Source organism: Myxocyprinus asiaticus, chromosome 41 (assembly GCF_019703515.2).
Source record: "Myxocyprinus asiaticus isolate MX2 ecotype Aquarium Trade chromosome 41, UBuf_Myxa_2, whole genome shotgun sequence".
Taxonomy (NCBI): Eukaryota; Metazoa; Chordata; class Actinopteri; order Cypriniformes; family Catostomidae; genus Myxocyprinus; species Myxocyprinus asiaticus.
Window position 1 is genome coordinate 37552832 of NC_059384.1, and position 24860 is coordinate 37577691.

General features: G+C 36.7%; 1 protein-coding gene across 1 annotated transcript in view; it reads left to right on the forward strand.

Annotated features, from left to right (window-relative positions):
• The window catches only part of LOC127432187 (guanine nucleotide-binding protein G(olf) subunit alpha-like), a 141069-nt gene that overhangs the window by 20198 nt on the left and 96011 nt on the right, over positions 1–24860 (forward strand). The gene's annotated exons all lie outside the window — the stretch shown is intronic.

Below are 24860 nucleotides of genomic sequence, written 5' to 3' on the forward strand. Positions count from 1 at the left end.
CATTATGAAATATTGTAACTTCAATGAACACTGTAAATATTGAAAATTGTAACAAAAAGGCTATTGCTGCATCAGTGCAGTGTTTTGGTATATATATATATATAAAAAAAACTATGCAAAGCCCTGCCCCATAAACCTAATGTATTTTTATTGTAAAACATTTTTTACATAGCACTTTTGATATAGATGAAATGACTCTGATGTCACACTGCAGGCAATTGTGCTTCTGGGTTCTTCTGAGCAGTATTTCAGTGGTGGATATGGGCAGTGCTGCTGATTTAATCTTTTAAGCATTATAAAATGTAAATATAGCTGCAAGCAGCGATGATGGGACCAGGCACCATGGGTCCATTTTCACCCAGTGGCTTTCGGAACAAATGCAAGGTGGACACATGCATTTGGCATTTGACATTATTCTAAACAATTTTGAAGCAATATGGGTAAATATAAGAGGACTATTTTAAAGTCTGTTAGAACTACCATACTTCCTGCTGTCAGTTGGTGGCGCTATAACTGTGACCCATAATAGCTGAATCCATGTGATCAGCCCCCATTAACAAACATACAACTGAATTTTCACCAAAATCACAAAATACACAAGATTTAATGCACTTCCTGTTTCCCATTTTTCGCCATAAGTTTATTGCTTTGCCATGGCGACACCGTTCAAAATATCAAATATCAGTTTGCAATTTAGCATCTATAATATCTTAGCATGATGTTGCACAAATTTGGTGCCATTTACATGAATCCCCTAGGAGGACTATTTAAAAGTTCAGAGCCTGCGATTTTCAGAAAATCCAAAATGGCTGACTTCCTGTTGGGCAAGCTAATGACTGTAAGTATGAAAGTTGTTTGGCTTGATAAGAACAATATATGTACAAAGTTTGGTGACTCTAGGTGAAAATGGGGGTGCTACAGAGACCCCCGTTGCATGCCCATTTTGAAGGGGGTGCTACAGAGCCCCCCCCCATATGCCCATGTGCAAACTTTTGCACAGTCCTAATGGCCGACGACTCTGATGTGTGTGCAAACTTTAATTACATTTTAACAATGCCAAGTGCCTCAAAAACACCCAAATATAGGAAGAAAGGAATAATAACAGTTAATGTGTTGCCATGGTAACTTGACAATTTTACATCAGCAGTGTCTTGAAAAATCACACAATGCACACATAAGATATAAGGCACTTCCTGTTTCCCATTTCACCATAAATATATTGCTTCGTCATGTTCAAAATAGCAAAAATCTGTTTGCAATTTAGCATCTACAATGTCTTGGCATGAGTTTTGAGGAGTATTTAAAAGTTCAGAGCATGCGATTTTCAGAAAATCCAAAATGGCCAACTTCCTGTTGGGCAGAGCTAATGACTGTATGAAAGTTGTTTGGCAATTTTACAGTTTTACATAAGCAGTGTCTTGACATTATTCTAAAAATTTTTGAAGCAATTCATGTAAACACAAGAGGGCTATTTCAAAGTCTGTTAAAATTTCCTTATTTTCTGCTGCCAGTTGGTGGCGCTACGACGGTGACCCATAATAGCTGCATAAATGTGATCAGCCCCATTACCAAACATACAGCTGAATTTTCATCAAAATCATATAATGCATACAGAAGTTATAAGGAACTTCCTGTTTTACATTTGTGCCTTTAATTTATTGCCTCGCCATGGCAAAACCATTCAATTTATCAAACATCCATTTGCAATTTGTCTTGGCATAATATTGCCTAAGTTTGGTGCCAGTCACATGAATCCCATATGAGGAGTATTCAAAAGTTCAGGGCCTGCAGTTTTCAAAAATGCACATTCAATCCAAAATAGCCGACTTCCTGTTGGGTGGAGCTAATGACTGTATTTTTGAAAGTTGTCCAACTTGATGAGAACAATATATGTAGCAAGTTTGGTGACCGTAGAAGGAACTGACCCAACCACTTTTGTCAAAAGGTGGCGCTACAGAGCTCCCCAGCCACGCCCATGTGTTAACTTTGCCCAGGCCTAATGGCTGACAACTTTGATGTGTGTGCAAAATATTGTGAAAATTCAAGCATGCCAATATCTCAAAAACATGAATATACAAGATATCAAGAATCCCTTCAAAATTTTTAATCTGCACTCTTAACATTATTCAATTTTTTTTAAGCAATTCGGGTAAACATAAGAGGGATATTTAAAAGTCTGTTAAAAGTGCCACACTTCCTTCCGCTAGCTGGTGGCGCTGTGAATGTGACTTACAATAGCCACATCAATGTGATCAGCCCGCAAGGCCAAACATGTGGCTCAATTTTGATGTAAATCACACGATGCACGCAGAAGATATGAGACATTCCCTTTTCCCCATTTTTTGACGTTACTTTATCGTTGCCATGGCAACATCGTTTGATATATCAAAAATCCGTTCACAATTTAGCATTGTCAACACATTTGGTACCTGTAACATGAAATCCCTAGGAGGAGTATTTCAAATTCCACAGCATGCATTTTTCAAACAATCCAAAATTGCTAACTTCCTGTTGGGCGGAGCTTATGACTGTCAGTGCAAAAGTTGTCCGGCTTGATGAGATCTATATGTGTACAAAGTTTGGTGATGGTAGCTCAAAAGGGATGTGCTACAGAACCCCCTGAACATGCCCAACTTCTAGGTTGCACTACAGAGCCCCCTCTGCATTAACTCCGCACTTTCAGTGCTTGGGCCCTAATAAAGAATAATCCTTAGAAGAACAATAATGCCTCCGCACTTTCAGTGCTTGGGCCCTGATAATCCTTAGAAGAACAATAGGGCCTCTGCACTTTCAGTGCTTGGGCCCTAATAATCCTTAGAAGAACAATAGGGCCTCCGCACTTTCAGTGCTTGGGCCCTAATAATAATCCTTAGAAGAACAATAGGGCCTCCGCACTTTCAGTGCAATAATGTTTGTTGTTGTTAAAAGTTATTGTAAATGGATATATATTGTTTACAGTGAAGAAATTATGTAGGTTATTTTTGAATGATCAGAAAAACAAGTTTTAACTTGATTCAGTATGCCTGTATGATTACTTTGTACATATAACAAGTTGATGAATATACATCCTCATGTTTAACACACTTCTAAAGCCTGAGTAATGTGTCATACGAAAATGAAAACTACCATCAGACATAATGCAAGATGCAACTTTACTGCTTAAATTATTAAATAGTTACTAACTACATTCAAAATAAATGCAAATACATAATTTTAGCAGTTTGACATGATTTCTTTCGCATATCCTTTCACAAGCAGTAGCCTAGTATGCGCTGTGATGTTGGAGACGGGGTCCCGTTCTTTCCGTTAGACCTTTCATGGTCTACATTTCTTGTTCAAATTAGATCATTGTTCAATCTTATATGGCCTCATATCTGTCCCAACGATTGCACTTTGGTAATTAAAAACATCCGTTTGCAGTCAGAGTTTGTCTGATTTTTTGGTGAAAAGTCAAAATCTGCCAACAGCAGGTGCAAGGCATGTGGGTCTCATTACAGCAGACGTCATAAAAATGATGGTGATTCATGAAATATCATAAAATATGTCAATTCCTGAGTTTATCCTGATCCACCAATCCTGATGGAAATTTTAAGAAGCCCAAATGCGCTATTTTAACCCCACAAACAAAATGTTTTGGGCATTTTCAGCTAAATTTGAGCAAAGCTCCCATAGACAGCAGTTCTTTTCTCAGCTGCCAAAAGAACCCGGAAGTGCCAGAGCAGAGTGTTTGTTTGTAAACATTAACTTCACCTATAGTAGCACTTAGATGTAATATGTGAAATCCTGTTTTCATTATTAGGTTCCAACCTTGTGAATATTTTGTGTTAAAAATGTATATGAAATTTCAAAAGGGAACAATAGCTTGTGTCATTATTACAAATGTAATTTTATGACATCATATAAATTGATAGAATGGGAACATTTTTAATTTTTAAAAAGCTAAAATGTGATGAAAATTATGAAAAGGGAAATATGAAAGAAAATATACACTCACATACTTTAGCATGTGAAGTGAAAAATATATGAAGATGCATGCCCCCTTTCCGGTTTGCTTAAAATCTTTTTCAGTTGTATAATGCTTAAATGTCGTCAAAAGTTTGGCGATAAAAATAAAAATTTACTAGCTAGTGGCGATTCTTTCTCCAACGTATCCGTAGAGAATTGATTAACACATTACTGTTGTGTGTTACAGTGTAACACAAGTAAAACTTCACTGTGATGAGGAGATGTTCAGTTCAACACCAGACCATAATGTAACAAATTCGACGAGTTTCTCCTGACTTCCACGACGCAGACACACCACTGACAAACACACTACTCTACTCTGTGTGGTGGCACATTACTGACTTTGTTAATAAATATTTTGGAACTGTTACCTCTGCTCCTGGGTCATTCTGTCTAGCACCTACACGTTACAATATACAGGTGCATCTCAATAAATTAGAATGTCGTGGAAAAGTTCATTTATTTCAGTAATTCAACTCAAATTGTGAAACTCGTGTATTAAATAAATTCAATGCACACAGACTGAAGTAGTTTAAGTCTTTGGTTCTTTTAATTGTGATGATTTTGGCTCACATTTAACAAAAACCCACCAATTCACTATCTCAAAAAATTAGAATACATCATAAGACCAATAACAAAAAACATTTTTAGTGAATTGTTGGCCTTCTGGAAAGTATGTTCATTTACTGTATATGTACTCAATACTTGGTAGGGGCTCCTTTTGCTTTAATTACTGCCTCAATTCGGCGTGGCATGGAGGTGATCAGTTTGTGGCACTGCTGAGGTGGTATGGAAGCCCAGGTTTCTTTGTCAGTGGCCTTCAGCTCATCTGCATTTTTTGGTCTCTTGTTTCTCATTTTCCTCTTGACAATACCCCATAGATTCTCTATGGGGTTCAGGTCTGGTGAGTTTGCTGGCCAGTCAAGCACACCAACACCATGGTCATTTAACCAACTTTTGGTGCTTTTGGCAGTGTGGGCAGGTGCCAAATCCTGCTGGAAAATGAAATCAGCATCTTTAAAAAGCTGGTCAGCAGAAGGAAGCATGAAGTGCTCCAAAATGTCTTGGTAAACGGGTGCAGTGACTTTGGTTTTCACAATGGACCAACACCAGCAGATGACATTGCACCCCAAATCATCACAGACTGTGGAAACTTAACACTGGACTTCAAGCAACTTGGGCTGAGCTTCTCCACCCTTCCTCCAGACTCTAGGACCTTGGTTTCCAAATGAAATACAAAACTTGCTCTCATCTGAAAAGAGGACTTTGGACCACTGGGCAACAGTCCAGTTCTTCTTCTCCTTAGCCCAGGTAAGACACCTCTGACGTTGTCTGTGGTTCAGGAATGGCTTAACAAGAGGAATACGACAACTGTAGCCAAATTCCTTGACATGTCTGTGTGTGGTTGATGCCTTAACCCCAGCCTCAGTCCATTCCTTGTGAAGTTCACCCAAATTCTTGAATCGATTTTGCTTGACAATCCTCATAAGGCTGCGGTTCTCTCGGTTGGTTGTGCATCTTTTTCTTCCACACTTTTTCCTTCCACTCAACTGTCTGTTAACATGCTTGGATACAGCACTCTGTGAACAGCCAGCTTCTTTGGCAATGAATGTTTGTGGCTTACCCTCCTTGTGAAGGGTGTCAATGATTGTCTTCTGGACAACTGTCAGATCAGCAGTCTTCCCCATGATTGTGTAGCCTAGTGAACCAAACTGAGAGACCATTTTGAAGGCTCAGGAAACCTTTGCAGGTGTTTTGAGTTGATTAGCTGATTGGCATGTCACCATATTCTAATTTTTTGAGATAGTAAATTGGTGGGTTTTTGTTAAATGTGAGCCAAAATCATCACAATTAAAAGAACCAAAGACTTAAACTACTTCAGTCTGTGTGCATTGAATTTATTTAATACACGAGTTTCACAATTTGAGTTGAATTACTGAAATAAATGAACTTTTCCATGACATTCTAATTTATTGAGATGCACCTGTATTTATAGTCAGATTACCCAGCACTTATCATTGTCCACACAAAGCTATATCATCCTGCAAAATCAATATCTTTAAAAATCAGATGGAATTGTAAATTATTTGCATGTAATAACAGTTGTGAACAATTGAGTAAAAGATTTTGCTTGTACTTGGGAGTTTGATACAGAAAGCCAGAGGTTATGGGCAATTTCTTTAAATAGATACTTCTTTCAGAGCCAAAATAGATATAGTTTGTATTTGGTAACTAGTGCTACAAGGGAGATGGCATGCGTGTGCACAGCCACGTGTGTGTGTGTGTGTGGGTGTGTGTGTGTGTGTGTGGCTGATGTTACCTAATTAAAATCTCTTTCTATTGGGTCACAGAGAGCAGTCGCCTGTCATGCGTTTAATGTGGCTGATTCGATCAGACTTCAAAGTGGTAGCAGCTGACATACAGAGGACATACACACACTCATGTGCATTTAGCTTTAATGTTATTTGACACTTTTTCTGGGCTGTCTTGTGTGAGGTGACAGAGACGATATCATAGATACCGTGTAAGTGAGATCATGAATTCTGTGTGTGATATTGAAGAGGAAGCTGCTTTAGCTCTTAAATTAGTACAATTGTAGTTTGAGTTGTAAGTTGAAAGTTTTTGGAAGTGTATGTATGAGTTGATATGATGGTGATGATGGGGTGTGTGTGTGTGTTTGGGTTGCAATGCTTACTTCATTAATAAGGCTCTTTATGTAATGGCGTATTGATTTTTGTTAGTTGACGCTGGTGAGCGCTGCGCAGATAACAGAGGTTGTGCCACACTCAACCAAACACATGTGTCCATTAGACAAAATACAACATGCCCACACTACCTACCTACCAACCAACCAAACATCCATCCATCCATCCATCTGGGATGTGCTTAACTACCAATTTTCATAATCGTCTAGTTGGTTGTTTGAACGACTTGTCATCTAGTGGGTGTTAAGGATAATAATGTATAATTAGGCTTCATTATGGTCACGTGACCCCGATAAGATGGATTTCAGAGTGATATACGGCCTCTAAGCGCAGCACTTCAACATGGTATGTAACGGATAACAAATAAAAAAGGCTAAAAACCTATAACATATTTTTGCACAAAACAGTCAAAGTAAGAAAAGAAATAAGAAAGGCTCCAATAAAGAACGACAAAACCGCTTATGTGCATCCAGAATGTAGAAATACGCACTTCAGTATAACCGGAGTGCTTCAGGGCGGTCCTCACTGTGCATTCAAAAGCTCTGAACTGCAGGATAATATTGCATGTACACATTTAGTTTACGACATTGAACAGTTTAACCTTTTTTACTGCAACTTTATTTTTAAACAGTGTAAGATAGAATCAGCAAAAGACTTTAATCTCTCCAAAGCACCTAAAAAATACAGGAACATTACTCACAGCAGAAGATTTAACGTCCGACAGTGATCGTCTTGTAATGTGTTGTTGATGCAGCGCTTTGATGGCTGTAACCGCAGCGCTGCATAAATGGACTAAATACAAAGCGTTAAAGAGACAAAACTTCTTGCAGAAGGTTTAACAGTGCTGACTATTATTCAAATTTAAGCACAGCAAGCTATAATCACACAAAAACACTTTTCAAGAAGTGGGGTCTCTCAATTAATTTGATAATTACTTCTATTAACACTATCACCACCAAAAATATTAATGTTAGTAGTAAACCCCACTATAACCCACTAAAGACCATCCATCCATCCATCCATCGTTATTAGGGTTAGGGATTTGAACAATGAACTTGTGGCCTGTTGAGTAGAGGTGTGTCAAATAGAGACCAGAATATCAAAAGACTTGAGGGGTAGGGATGGGAATCATAAGGAATTTAACAATTCCGGTTCCAATTGCAGTTTATCTTTATGATTCTGGTTCTTTATCAAACCCATTTACAATTTTTTAGTAATTTTGAGGAAGAAATATTTGTAAATAAGAAATGTAATTCTTACTGTATTTAGGGCCTACTGCCCTCAGCAGTCTGATACCAAATGATGATCATTTAATATTTGAATGGAACCCATTCTTGCATAAAGTGTATTTATACAGACTTTTTAATTAAAGCTGCACTACGGAACTTTGGGTTCTCTATAGACATCAGTGCTTGAAACCTAAAATTGCAAATAACTTGCGGTGAAACATTTTACGTCGGTCATGTTTCGGCACTGCTCTTCTGCGTGTATGAATCTCATGGTTTGAGGTTACTTGGACTTTGCCTGTGATCACTCTGAGATATTTACCTGCAGAGCCAGAGTCATAATGTGCTATTTTCAGTTTTGTATATTATGTTATTCCATTAAACATTTATAACCGAGATATCACTTGCTTTGAGGAAGATAAACAACACTCGTATTTACTTATTTTAATATAATTATTCAAATGTTTTAACCACCACACACATTAATGTTTGTATTGTATTATATATATATCCCAAACTTGAGGTTTGGCTAATACTAGTTCAATGGAAGACACTTAATTATTTTTGTATAACAATCTACAGCCTCGGTGGACAATGCAAGTAAACCGTAATACTACAAAAGTAAGTCTATGCACTGCACACAATAAAACTGTAAACTAAAAATACAAAAAGAGGATTAAATAATGATAGTGATAAAATATATAAAAGGGATGGGCATTTTGGTAATTTGTCTACTCGATTACTCGAGGAGGTTGGGGGTAGGCATGTACATATATGTCATACAGATGTCTTTGGCTGCTGCATTTGAAACACACACGGCTTTCTCTCTCCCGAACTGCCGCATCCGGCTCAGCCTTATCCCTCTCCTCGGCTGATTAGCCCTCCTCCTCGTCACACTCATATTTATTATTATAGGCTGTTATAATATAGTCTGTTACAAAAAGTACAAAAGATGGCACAATGACAATACTGTATAATGCACCATATTTTGTCATTATATGAAGACTCTCTGGCCAACTCAGTGAAAGAATGCTCAGAAAGCACATCTCTCTGCTCTTGCTTCAGGTTACTGTAGTTATCTTAATAAGCGCGCAACAGTGTTTTCATGGTAGCTGGCTGAACTGTGTGTTTGCAAACAACAGTTGGCTTGATCTGAGACACCACAATCATCGCGTTTTAAATATGCCGGGTTAAGTTGAAAATAGTATTGAAGACCCTGCGTTCTGTTCCATTTACTGTAGCTGCACTCTGTTCAGCTGTTTGAAAGGAAGAACTCGCCTAGTGTGTGTAAGCTTCTCCAGCACTGTCTGTGCGCTGTCACATGCGTATGTGTGTATGTGTGCTCATCTAGAGTGATGAGCACTGTCTCTGCCCCGTGCACTGTGTTGGAGCCTGATACTGTGATGATTCAGACAGCAAGGTCCTGCCGAAAATCATGACATAATCAATTTTATAATAAAAAATAAGGCCCCTCTTTAACACGTTTGTGTATAGTTGCCACTTAATAAATATGGACAAATAAATATGTTCATTACTGTACTATGAACTCTGTACATTATAAACCACTTGAGGAGTATGCATTCATGGGAAACTTCCTTGTAGTAGTGAGAACAACTTGTGGATTTCTGCGACTGGGGTAAATGAAATGAGAAAACAGTGGCACACACACACACATACACACACACACACACACACACACACTAATGGAGCCTCAAAACTACAATAAAATAAAATTAATAAATACTCAGAAGTCATGAATATTAGTAAACATGTTATGATAACTTCACCAGAAAACGTAGCCTATTAAACACATCGCAAAATGTAAACACAATATCCCCGAGTAATGTTCCATTCATTAAAGCATGACAGCCACAATAAGCTTCAACAACCCTATTACAGAATATATCCAAGTATTATTGCAAGAAAAGTTTTTGCCATAGAGTTACCAGTTAAATTAATATTTTGGGTTCAGTACAAGTTAAAGGTGCTGTAAGCGATTTTAGCCGTTCTGGAACTGAGCCGTCCACAAAACTGAGCTGTTGAATTAGACCCGCCCCCTTTTTCCATCGCCCTCCAAAGATAGCGTTGAGATCATCACTGAACAATAGAGCAGCTGCGTCTTCTCACCATTGTCAAACACACCAAAGAAACACAGAAAGCACATCAAAGTCTTCTAATTGGTTGATTAAAAAATGTGTCTGTGGCCCGCAGTCACATTTTGTTTGCTGTTTACACAGTCTAGTGATGTCACAGAGACCGGAGATATATCTCAGGACACTTACTTCACTGATATCTTTCAGGTAGAAGGAACATTTATTGCATACAATTCCCAAAAAATAAATAAAAATAAAAACGCTTACAGTACCTTTAAGGTCAGTCGACTGCATTTGTGGCAAAATGTTGATTACCAGAAAAAATTATTTCGACTTGTCCCACCCTTTCTTTAAAAATAGCTAAAATCTGGGTTACAGTGAGACACTTACAATGGAAGTGATGGGGCCAATCTATAAACGTTTCAAATACATACTGTTTCAAAAGTATAGCCACAAGACGTAAACAATATGCATGTTAACATGATTTAAGTGTGATACAATAACTTACTAACCTTTTCTGTGTACAGTTATATCCAATTTTATGACTTCAAATGCCATAAACTCTAAAATGACCGTAATAACAAAGATTTAAACAACTATACAAGATAAGTTTGTAAACTCATTAACAAATAAGTTTAAAGCTTCACTATGTAACTTTGTACTCTGTAGCGACATCTCTGTTTGAAACTTAAAATTGCAAGCAATTTGCAGAAGTATACATTACGTCAGTCATGTTCTGGCACTGCTCTTCTGGTGGATGAATCTCCCAATTTGAGCTTACCTGGACATCACCTATGTGTGATCGTGACTGGAGCTGGAGTCGTAATGTGTTATTTTCATGTTGATATTATGTTATCAAACATTTGATACGGACATACTGTATTACTTGCTTTGATGAAGATAAACAACACTCTTATTTACACATTTGAATGAATTTTACACTTAAATTGCTTTTCTGACACTACACTCAAACCACTTTTAAATAGAGAACAGGGGACTCTCCTCAGCAGCCACCACCAGTAAATCTTAATATGATTATTCAAGTGTTTTAACTACTATTAATCTTTGAATTGTACTACAGTTTTCAATTTAAGAGCTTAAACTCGTGATATGGCTGATACAAGTTCAATAGAAGACTTTATTATTTTTATACTATATTGTCCAGCATCAGTTGCTACAATAGCATGTCTATGCAATGCACACAATAACACCATAAACTTAAAACATAAAACGAGGATTCAATAATGATGGGGATAAAATATACTTTATTTAATGTAAAAATAATATGCTTAAATATGCAATATAACAATCACAAGAAGTACATTTCAGAAGTCATACATATTAAACATGTCACAGTAACTTCACCGGACAACGTAGATACATCGGGATTAGTTAACACACAAATAATGTTCAATTCTTAAAAGCATGACAAGCAATATAAGCTTCAACAACCCTACCAGAAAACATATCCAAGCATTATAACAGGTTAAAATGTTAAAAGAGTGCATTTTAAAACATGCGACATGTGAGCGACAGTACTTATGTGTCATGTTCTCTGCTTGTGATCCGATCCAATGATTGAAGAAAAAACAGCATGCATTTCATTGTGAGGGTCCACTGATGAAAATAGACTCAACCATTTTACCCAAAACATTGAAAATAAGGGGTAAAATGGGGAAAACCCTGACTGATCCTCTGTTTTTATGTTATCATGTAATGAAAAATGTCTAATTTCAATAAAATACTGATACTAATTCATTTTTATGCTATCAAAATCGATGTCTTCCCTATTCTGTTGACTCTCCTGCGCATTTTGAGGCCACCCACACCTTGATCTGTGATTCATAGCCAGAGCTCTCATTGAACACAGATCAGACACACCCAGAGGTTGCGCTAGAAAAAATATTTATCCGTCACTTTTACAGACTGAGAAGTAACATTTTCGTCATGGTCTATTTTTATCCATTATTCTTGTTTTAATTTTATAAATAAAATTATCTCCGTTTTCTGGGGACAGTCCCGGTTTTTGGTGGCCTGTTCCCGGAAATGTCCCTGTATTTCCAGAGTGTTTAAGACAACATTCGTAGTGAAATATTATACTGCATGAAAGCCCAAGCAGCAAAGCCCATCGTGTGTTGTTTATTTTGTCCAACAGAGGGGGCTGCTCACTATAGCAGCTTCAATTCATTCGTCTTCCTTAATTGATTATATTGGTCGGACCAGTTTTACCATTAAGAAATGGACCAGGCAATTGAAGAGAATTATCATTATTGTTATAAGCTTCAAAGTAAGGCACATACTAGCTGTTTATGTTATAAAGTTATATTGTTATGTATTTTATAACAGGTTCTAAATTTGGCACGGGATTGTATTGAAAGTTTGGCCTTCATATTGTGGGAATTCCCACACAGTTATACAAACTATAACATGCTGGTGAAAATTAGTCAAATTAATCCCCGCAGATGAACAAATAAAATCAGTCATTTTATCTTTAATCAGTGTGTGTTGTGTATATCAGCGCAATCGGCCCACCACCCCCTTCCCTCCCTCTCGCACTAGTAATATTTTCACACTAAAGGAAGCACTTTCTCACATATGTACTCATTTGTTGTATTAACATAAAAAATAGTTAATTTCACTAATTGTTAGTTTACTAGACCTTTTTATTCAAATTATTATTTTATTTATTTTATTATCAAGTTTTATTTCAAAAGTAACCAGGTTATTTACTTTTTTAAGTTTAACCAAATTAATTTCTTACAGTGCATAGCTCAGCACATTAACACATTCACCATGGTCAAAATACATAAAATCCGATTTGTCATTGAACAATGAACTTGAAATGTCCCCGTTTTTCATTTCAGAAATCTGGTCACCTTAATCTACATTACAGATATTTAAATAAAGTGTAGTATACATATAGTAGTGTGTTGTCTTCTTGAGCATCGATGAATGTTTGCACCTTGTGTAATAGTTGTGTACAAGTCAAAAGCTTGATTTTATATATATATATAAATATTTTTTAAATATTGCCTTAGTCTTTCTTTACTAGTACCGGATAACCCAGACACAGAGACTACAAGAGTGCAAATTGAATGAAATCCCAGTTTACTGTGCTACTCCAATCCCAATAAATAATTACCAGAAGAAAAAAAAAAGTGCTACACAATATGGGACTTTTAATCATAAAGAAGCCCGAAATAAACATGGAACTCTAGATGCTACAGAAATGGCAACAGTATTGGAATAATGAAATTAGAGGAAGATATTTATATGCAATACAAGCAAAAGTTGGGAAGGGAAGAAACAGGAGGGAAGAGAATATAATATCAAGACTAAGGCTGGGGCATACAGGTCTAAATAAAACATTGAATTTAATATCCAAACATCCAACAGGGCTGTACGAGTGGTGTGGACAGAATGAAACAGTAGAACATGTGATTATTCATTGTAGGAATTATGAAGAAGAAAGAGAAATGTTATTGGAGGAAATGAGGAGGATTGGAGAACAAGTATTAACACTGAAGAATATATTAAATCCAGAAATAGGAAAGAATACAATTACTGCAATATTAAGGTTCCTGGAAAATATGGGTCTATTAAGTAGAATATAAGATATAAACGAATATAAAAGATATATAGATATAAATATATAAGTTTATAGAAAATGTAGGATGATTAAAAGGTGTGTTTTATATAATTAACAATTTATTGGTGCGCTTCTTCCTCCTTCTCTGAACTGTGCAGAGCTGGGAGTAAAGCCAAATGAGCTGAACGCGCAGCGCTGGCTGAACTTTCGGATCTGATATAGTCACGGAGGGAGGAGGGGTAGAGTTGAAAAGATTTAAGTTTCTGATCCAAGCTGTCAGCAGGTGGCGGTAATGTACTAATAAGTGTGATCTGCCAATAAACAGAAGAAGAAGAAGATGGGACTCTTATTTTGAAATGTCTGCACTCCCTGGCTGCGTTCCATTTCACTTTTAACATCCACTGGCTAACTCCCCTAAGCACTTCCCCTCGGGGGAATCCCCGCCACCATTCTGGAAGTCTGTTACACTTAGTTCAGTGAGCGAGGGAAGTTTCTGCTGACAGACCCTCAACCCCTCGATTTTGACCGAGGGAGCGAGCCTACTCTGATGTACGCTTCAGGCAGCTCCATATCCCACAATGCAACTCGATTGTGACGTGACAGCATATTGCACTTCATAAACCCCACCCCTACACAACTCTAATGTATGATGGAGGTGAAGTTAGGTCAATTAAGCAGTTTAGAAAAGTTATATTGAGATTTAACAGCATAATACTTGTAGCTTGTAAAATCTTAAACTGTTTATCACACAATTATGTGTTCATTGTTATTTTAACATTTTCGTTTGTGTAAATCTTGATTAATCCTTTCTTACAATTCATTTTAATGAAAAAAAAATAATTAAACATACGAGATTTATACATAAGGAAGGGGATACAAATTTGAAATGGAATGCAGCCCCTGCTGATTCGCTGAGAAAGTGAATCAGATTCAAACTGCTAACCTGAGCTCAAGAGTTCAAACCCTCAGTTCTTTTTGGGTGATTCATGAAAAAGACCTGGTTCAAAAGAGTAATTTGTTCACGATTCTCTCGTGCTAGTTTTGTTGTTGTGTGCGGTGCAGCGAGCTCATCTCAACGGAATGGGTAAAAAGCGGCTCGAGACACACTGGTGGTACGCGCTCTAAAGATGTATCAATAACTCACAAGATGATACCTGATGAAACCGCATATGCAGTCGCCAACAGCAACTAGATTTTAAATTAGTGTCGCAACAAATTAATTTTGGTTGCATTTGCGACCATTTTATTCGCAGTCTGGAGCCCTGTAATGCGGTTGAGAGGTGTTTTCCCCAGCACATAACATACGTTTTACTGTTACTGAGTTGTAAATGTTATATGTTCAAAGTCATATGAGTCGCTGTTAAACTTCTTCTTTTTCATCTCATCTGGTTATTGTTGGCAAGATTAACACTGCTTTCGTTACAGAAAACATGACTAAATTGAGCCTATTTAATTTCTCAAACCACACATTCCTGGTCTTACTGACGATTCACCAGTGCTTGTTATAACATCTAAAAAATAAAACATTTGTTTTTATAATTTCTCTTTAAAATGTAATAACTTTTCGGCTGACATAACAGATCCCTCTTACTTTTCAACCCCTCCCACTTGGAAATACTGTACATCACATTGCGGAAGCAAAATGGATTGCGACTGACGTTTCTTTGTGACAGTGTATCAGTCATTTCTGTCAGTTACCTGTGTGACTTTATTCTGTCACTTCACACATCTGTCTGTGTTTCACAGCTCATTATTGTAATGTGAGTGAAATCTCATCTCAGTGTTGCAGTAAAGCTGAAAAGCCTGTTAGTCTTTTGTAAATGAGAGTGGTGAATGAGGTCAGTGTCATCGTTGGATTTTTTCATATACTGAAACGGAAAAGATGAGTGGTTTAGTTGGTAAAATGACAACAGTTATTTACCACAGATCATTTGCATTCACTACTAGTGTAAAGATCTCCGAAAATAAAGCAATAATTAGCCCTACGTGAACCCGCAAGTCTAAACTTTATTTTGTATTTTGGTTAATGCTTTTGATGGCCTTAGTACTCTCAGCTCTGGGGAACACATTTTACCATGTTTAAATCTATTCTGTAGAATTGTTCCTCAGAATTATTGCAGAAAATACAAAAATACTGTAGTCCACAGTTTAGTCTGAGCCTGGCACAGTGCATTACAGTCATTTTAGCATGATTAAGGGGTGCCTAAATGCCTTCCAGTATAGAGTGTGTTCATCTCATAAATGTTTTATTGGTTTGATGTGACTGATGGAGAATATTCTAGGTCTGCATGCAACAACTAATAATAAAATAAAATCGATAACAAATCGATAATGAAAATAGTTTAAGTTAGTGTGGTTGAGAGGTGTTTCCACCAGCGCATAACATATATTTTACTGTTGTTGAGTTGTGAATGTTAGTTGCCATTAAACTTCAAATAGTTTGTAGGGTGTGCATGCTTGCAGCAATAATTTTGACAAAAAATATTCATTTTATCATTGTAGGAAAGTTGTGTAATGTAAGAAAAGCAGTAATGCAAGTTACAATTTTTATATGAACAGCAACTTTAATGAGATTATAATAAGTGCCTTACATATACAGGGGGAAAATATACAGTATATATTAGTATGTTCAGAGGAGGGAATTTTTGGGTGATTCTCATGAAACCTGTCAAGAAAATGTTCTGGTCCTATTTTACTCCAAAATCAAAATAAATAAATAAATATTTTTATGTCTGTAGAAAATAAAGCTATTTTTAGGGCCATTATGATTTTTTGCATTGTGACATTATTTTCTTGAGAGTTCCGCACACTTTAGCTCCCAATTCTTACTGCAATGCGAAAAAAGATGGTCATTCTGACATTGTTATTACGACAACTTGAAGAAAAAAAAAAGATATTTAAATTGTAATGTATTTGTACATCATAGTAGATCTCCCTTGGTACTAATTTTTATTTTTGCTGATTTTTATTAATAAAATCATTGTACAAAAGAACCTTTTTATTGTAATACAGTAAAAAAAAAAAAAAAAAAAACATTTTTAACTGTAATGCCAATTCCCATTTAAAACAATGTGAATAGTGAAAGTAAAACGTCTGGACATGTTTTGGTAATGAGAATTGGGGGGTAAAATGAGCTCATGTGTCCTGAAAATAATGTCACAATAAAAAAAAATCTAAAATCTTAATGGTTCTAAATATAGGCTTCATTTTTTAATGCAAAATATAATTTAATGTTTATTTTTGTTTCGATTTGCAGTTAAATATAACCAGGACATTTTCTTGACGGGTTTTGTGAAAACTGCCCGATTGTGTGTGTTCTACATTCAACATCTTACCAGTTAACACAGAGTTTGTGCTTTTGTTTTACTTTATTATTATTTATAATTTAAATATTTAAACTGTCCTGCTGCTATCTGCAATCTATATTGCAACATATACTGTATATTATAAACCCTATTTTTGTACACAATGTACAACACACATTGATTAATATCTGTTTTTATAGCCTTCATTTTGCATATTGTTTGGGGCAGAATATTGGCCAAGATGTGGAATAATATGGATTTTTATTCAATTGATTTGAAGAAGAAGATTAGTAAAAACAGTTATAGTACATAGGAAATAATATATATTGATAGGAAAGCACTTGCACGTACTGTAATAAAGAGACCTTATTGAACAGTTTTGAGTGTAAATGGCGCTCTGCGTTCTGTAACTGTGCTGTGAGATTGTCTTATGTTTTTTCATGTTCACTTGCTCATGTGTGTGTGTTTGTCCCAGGGCGTGTTGTGCTCAGTGGAGACAGTAGCGCAGGCCGTATGGGAGGCTCTGGTGAACTCCGGCTCTCATTAGCACTCTCTCACGAGGGCTGCGAGAGTGCTGCTTAACTCCCTCATAATGACTCTTTTGGTTTCCTCTCCTGTTAATGATACTGCAGGTAGACAATGGCTGCGCTAAATGAAAGGCCACTAATAGTCATCAAGGTTTGTTTTCATGTTTTCCTTTTGTCGGCGCTCCCTGGGCACTGCAGCTTGTCACGCAGAGTTTTCCGACAGGATCTCATCATCTCTGATTGTGAAGAAGTGTGTGTAACAGATGGAGAATGCTGTCCTTACAAACACAACGCTGCTGCTGTGTCTTTGTGTTTTTCAGGTCTGATTTCTGTGAAGAGGGCTTTTGTAAAAACTGAGATGTGTACCCATAACACTTAGAAACCCTCAGACCCAACACATATTCACTGACTGTGTGTGTCTTCAACATTTTACTCATTGGAAATTGGGTAGAAACTGGTATGTTGTTGGCAATAAACTGCTAGAAACACAGAGAGATTAAATTAAATGGATAGTTCACCCAAACATGAAAATTCTATTTTAATTTACTCAACCTCATGTTGTTCCAAAGCCGTATGACTTTCTACCTTCTGTGGAACATAAAAGATGTTAGGCAGAATGTAAGTCTCAGTGACCATACACTTTCATTGTATGAAAGTGAGTGGTGACTGAGGCTCCTTATGTGTTCCACAGAATAATGAAAGTCATACAGGTTTGGAACACCATTAAGGTGAGTAAATTATGACAGCAGCTGTATTTTTGAGTGAAGTATCCCTTTAATATAAAAGAGTGGGTGTGGTGAGATAGACAGGATGTACAAAAATGATCCTGTTTACACCTGGTATTAAGATGTGTCTTGGGTGATCCGATCACATGTGGCCAGTTGAGACACATCGCTGTCACCTGGTCGCTTAAATGCGTATCCTGTGGCCACTTGTGCTCGGATTTTGAGAGGAACTTGTTTTAGCACAGCAGTGGATTGACAGGTGTGGGTGGCAGGGTGGCACTTCTCTGCTGTCCGGGACGCATACAGGACGGATTACTGTTTACTCCTCAAATGCAATGTGGTCACATGCAATTTTGACTACCTTCGTATATACCATTTTGTGATCCGATCACAAAACGTTTAGACCCCGTTAAAACCAGTATTTAGCGCTGACCACTTATGATCGGATCACCCGAAACGCATCTTAATACCAAGTGTAAACGGTAGGGCTGTCAAATTAAAATTCGAAATTTGAATATTTGTTGAATTTAAGCACATTCGAATGCTAAAACTGTGCAGTCGAATTTTGGATGAGTGCCAAGCACTGACGATGACTTCAGATCGATCGCATTCTTGCACTAATAAAGGCTAGACACAGCACAACAAATACAGTTTAAGAGAAAGCATGTGTCTCAAGATGCTTTCAAAATTTAAAAAAAAACAATTAATTAGACTCAGCATCTAAAAAACTGTGGTACTGCACGAGACACTGAAAAAACTAAAACAAAGCGAAATGAAGAAGTTTGCCTAGCGCATGTTTACATAGAAAAACAAACGGATGGTTGCAAAGGCGTTCATGGTATGAACAGCCCCTTACAGTAGGTGGATGTCTTTGGCTGTTACGTCTTGCTCTCTTATAAGCATTTCTCAAATTAAGCAATACGTTTATGAAACGCTTTGTCAGAAAAGAGTTCAACTTGGAAATGTGTGTCTCGAGATCCTCACGTTTAGTTCCATTTTGTTGTGTTACATCTGTTGAACAGCCCCTGGCCTGAGCTAATAGTCTTAGCCGCTTCATCACCAAGTTCTGCCAAATACTATCTGTGAATATTGCTACCCTACACACACTTGTAAAGAATAAAAAACAATGTGGTATTTCACTCTCATTATGAAGCTTGAGTCTGGGGTAGTATACTGTGAAGCATGTGTGTGTGTGTGTGTGTCCCCCCCCCACCCCCATTTTACTTTTGACTTGACATTTGAGAATATGGACCGACTAAAACTTTTTATTTATTTTTTTTGTGCACATTAGTTGAAAATGGAATGCTCTTTTTTTTAACAGCCAGGAATGTTCGTTGCAATAACATAACATGGTGCTGTATGGTTTATGTATTTAATGCTCCCGCTTGTGGACTAAGAAAACAATACCAATTTAAAAATTAGCTGACTTTTTAAATTCTATTTTAATTTTTTAAATATTTAAGGTAAAAATTTTAATTTAGTTTCTCTGTCCAATTGACAGCCATAGTAAACGGGATCAATGATACATTTCTTGAATTACTTAAGTAATTGACAGATTATTTAAGTGTTTCCACTAACAGCTTCAAATCTTTGAACAGGAAATGATTGTTATGATCATAATGTTTTATACATAACAGTATATGTAAGGGATAATCCATGACTAGGTGTGTGTTAAATTATTTTAATGCACGACGGGGTGGTTACGTCCGCGAAGTGCATTACAATAATTTATACATACCAAGCTGTGGATTATACCACTTATACCAGGGCCATTTGCCAGCACTGATCAGTTAAAGCTGTCACTGATTTTTGTAGGTCAAATTTCGACTGGAAGGATAAAAATAATGGTTATTTTATTTCAAATATAGCGGGGTGTTAAGAACTGAACCTTCTTCTTTTTGTTATTATTATATTAAATATAATTTTTTTTAATGATCATGTTATTTAGTCCACCTTCTTTAGTGTGTCCTCTCCTATTTTTTCAACAGCCTTGTATATTCTAAATAATATGAATATTATAAAAACGGCCTAAATTAACATTCTATTCTTGATAAATTAGAAAAGCTGTTTATGTTTGCATTTCAAAGCTGTGGGTTATTTTGAAATGCTCAGTATGCTGTTTTTATGATGTATATGCATTCTACCACAACCCTTCTGGCAAAACTGATTAATGAGAAGAAATGGAAGAAAAGGAAAATAGGCTAATTATGTATCCTATCATAGTTTTGTGCACTAAATTAAATGTACAGTATATTGAACCAATCCTTAGCATTGCATGATCCCAGGCTACTATATTTTGAAAAACTTACATTGCAGTAAGTTAAGCCTTACATTATTCCTGGATTGTCTATAATCCATGGGGTAAATATATTTTGTAATGATAACTGCATACAGTATATAGTGTGTACTGAACTTGGAGCATTGTGCCTGTTGGCTCTTCTGCTACATTTACACTGAGATGTTCATGGTTGCTGTAGCTACCTCAACTGTCCAATGGCAGACAGCTTGTAAACAGCTTCTAATAGCCAGTCCTGATGAAGGAGGTGGGACTTGTCAGAATACGGTTGGAAAAGCAAACGAGCAGTCTAAAGTTCTGAGTGCACGCAGAGGGCATACGAGGACAGAGAACGAGTGAGATCTTGCACACGCAAAAAAATTATTAATCTTTGCAAGATACATTGCTTTACAAAACTGTGATCAAGCATGTACAAAATAACTTTTTGTGCACTCAAAAATATTTTGTGCGCTCAAAATATCATCTTTTGCTAGCAAAATATTTTTGTGCGCTCAAAATATAATCTTGTGTGCGCAAAATATTTTTGTGTGCTCAAAATATCATCTTGTGTGCGCAAAACATTTTTGTGCGCTCAAAATAGCTTGTGCTCGCAAAACATTTTTGTGCGCTAAAAAAAAAAAATATATATATAATCTTGTGCGTGCAAAACATTTTGTGCACTCAATATCAACTTTCACGCTCAAAATATTATCTTGCGCACACAGAACATTTTTGTGTGCTAAAAATATCATTTTGCACATATCACATATATAACTCCATACATGTGCAGCCAGGTGGTGCGTCGCGCATACAGATATTTACATACCGAGATATAGACAAAATTCTTCCGGTTGACATTTTATTCCATCGCCACAATATATATCACCATACCGCCCAGCCCTAATTACAGACATGACATCTCTCTGTTACTGATGTGACAGTTGTAAAAGGGGCACTTAAGGCCTGTTCACACCAAATCCGTTACGATTTTGTGAGACGAACCTCTGACGGAAGGTCTATTCAAACACAGAGTCCCTAAAAACGTGGAATGAAAAATTATTTCACCCCTTTACAGTAGGTGGCGCTGTTGTCATACCAGTCTCATGGCCGAACACTTCAGCTGTTAGAGATTAATATATTAGTAAGTTTTCATCACAGTCCGAAGAAAAAAAACAAACACTCTCTGTTAAAAAAAAAACTTTGGATTGTCGGAGGATGATTTGTCGGACTCTGTATGAATAGCTGCATCGGAATCCATTGTTACCGTACAAAAGCTTGTTCGGAACGAACATTTGTACCGAAGAAATTGGACTGTTCAAACAGCAGGTTATACGTGAACAGATTCTGAATTTTTTCCTGTTCAGACTGCAGTCGCTTTTACTAGCATGTCCACATTAGTTGTAGTAGTAATGATGAAAACTTGATGATGTTCACCATGCTTGAGTGTTAGCAAATTATGTTTTTCATGAGGGCAGTATCCAAATATTAACACATTCTTCACAGACGACGGCTTAAAAAATGGGAGAGGTGGCATATGCAATGTTTTTTGCAGCTAGGGTTTACAACTGTCCTGTTTTAGCCGGACGTTGCTTATTTGATCCCATACGGAACACCTGTATTTTAGCTGGCAGTGAAATGTCTCATATTGAAGCCATGGGGTCCAGTATTGAAGCATAAAAGTGTCAGACAGAGACTCTAGAAGAGGACCACTGTCCTGTATTGAAGCGCTAAAATTCTCAAGTGTCCTGTATTCCTGTGAGACATTTAATACCTTATCACGTTGTGGTGGCTCATAGCCAGTGTGTGTTACCACACCTTAGCACATCTTGTTGGGTGGGTAAAGCAAATGTCTGTATTATTTTAAAAGAGGTTTGCACTGCTTTGGCTACCCTGTAACACATATGGGTGTGTTCCATTCAGAAGTGATCATCCCTTTTCCATATTCCCCTCCTAGACTTTACCTTCCACTGTCAGGTGTTATAAAATGGTCATTCTGAACTCACTTTTGAAGTAATGTTTATTGAAAATTATCTTGTAATGCTCCTACAGCGTGGCCATCATTATTGTTTTCCCTTTGAAGTGTCCTGTAAAGGCATTATTTATGCCGTCTGGAACGCAGTGTGTCTCATGGCAACACCTGACGAAACAACCTGTTGTGCACAACAGATGACAAAAAAAACATAAAAATGCAATCTGACGTTTAGACACAATAACAAAATCCGATCCAATTTTAATCAGATTCCAAACCCTCTACGAATGAGGTTTGGATCAGGCTTGTAAAAATCTGATTTTTTTGTGCTTTTGTCCTGTTCAGACTGCAAAAATCTAAATGGATTTGAGTCAGATATAGGCCAAAAAAATCAAATGTTTTCTGTGTGAACATTTGAAACCTGTAGACTTTGACCTCTGAGACATCAGTATGGTATCTATTAATGCTGCAACATAAGAAAAAAAATTGCGATCTGGCTAAAATGCAAAAGGCTGCACTTTAATCGACTGCATTGACCACTTCAGTCAGCAATGCTTGAGAGAGCGCCACCTACTAACGGGTGTGTGCTGAGCAATGCAGCAATATTAGATGATGTTGATCATATTACAAGTTAGGGCTGGGAATTGCGATATGCAGTTGCCGATTCGATATGTATTGCGAATATGTAAGTATTGTGATTCAGTGTTGTATTTAGCTGTGTTAACAGCCCCCCCATTTTAGAAAGAAATGTTAATTGAAGAACAGTTTTGTCTGACATGACAATTCTTTCACTTTGAAATACAGAAAGTGCAGGTAAAAGGTAGGGTTGTGAAAAACTACCAATTTTCAAAATCGATTAGTCAATGCGTTGTCTGAGCTATTAGTCGACTAGGAAAGGAACCTATCTATAATAATAACACTGCAAAAAATAATTTTCTTATATTTCTGCCTTGCTTTCCAGTAAAAAATCTAAACATTCTTAAAACCAAGTTTACTTGACTTGACCAGCAATATGACATATTAAGTCTTGTTTTTTAGAGAAATCTGACAAAATGAAGAGAACTTTATGCTTAAAAAAAACAGCTAATGGGGTAAGAAAAATAAACATGTTTTTCCTTTTAATTAAGTTTATTTTTTTTAGTTCACCCAAAAATGAAAATTCTCTCATTTACTCATTCTTATGCTATGCCAGAGGTGTATGACTTTATTCTTCAGAACAGAAACAAAGATTTTTAGAAGAATATCTCATCTCTGTAGGTCCATACAATGCAAGTGAATGGTGATCAGAACTTTGAAACTCCAAAAAGCAGATCAAGTCAGCATAAAAGTAATCAATCAGACTCTAGTGGTTTAATCAATGTCTTCTGAAGTGATCAAATTATGGAGACCAATAATTTTGTGACTAAGACATGCACTTTATGTTGTTTTTGTTGTTTGACAGTAAATACAGGCTTTAACTGAACCAGATTAAAATCCTTTTTAAGTAATAAAAGTAACAGTATTTTTTATAAGAACCATAATTTTAACAGGATAATAATGAAGAGCCCATTGCATTAAAAGGATATAGAAATTACAGTTATTACAGGTGGATTTACAGTTTACAGATTCTCTCTTTTTTTTCAGTTTTGAAACAGGTTTTCTTTCTCTCGTGTGGTGTTTAAGGTTAGGATTTGCTGGCCTATCATCCATGCGTTTGTGAGATGTCTTGGAGATCATGTAGTGTTGTTTATGTGCAGTGATGTGTTTGTTTTGCATCTTTGTATCCATTTGCTGTGCTGTATTGTGGTGATTATATGATGGGCCTCACCAGGGGCCTCATTACTGTATAGCAGTGTGAATCCTCTGAGGAAGAGCCACGAAAAACAAACCCATTTCCCAGAAATCCCCGCAATCCAACCACCCCGCCCCCATCTGCACTCACTTCAGAGGTGCTACACACAAACTTTCTGTACATAATGTGAAGTATTTTAATATCTTTAGTAAATCATATGTCCGTCAGTGAAAGATTGCGTAGGCCTTATCACCTTCATTCATTTGACATAATCATGATTATTATTATTATAGGAACATTTATAAATTGGCTTTACTTTATGGCAGTTTTATTGAGCGAGTGGATCCATAGAGAAAAAGGTATTGAAGAAGAGAGTGATTGATCAAGCAGTATCTCATGCTCATTCATGAGCCTATGAATAATCATGTTCCTGTTGTTTATCATATGAATGATGAAGGCTTTATCAGAGCAAACACACACAATGTGTCCCCCTTGTGCCGCCAAAACAGCGCCAACCCACATCTCAGAATAGCATTCTAAGATTATATTCTTCTCACCCCAACTGTACAGAGCGGTTATCTGAGTTACCGTAGACTTTGTCAGTCCAAACCAGTCTGGCCATTCTTTGTTGACCTCTCTCATCAACAAGGCATTTCCGTCCACAGAACTG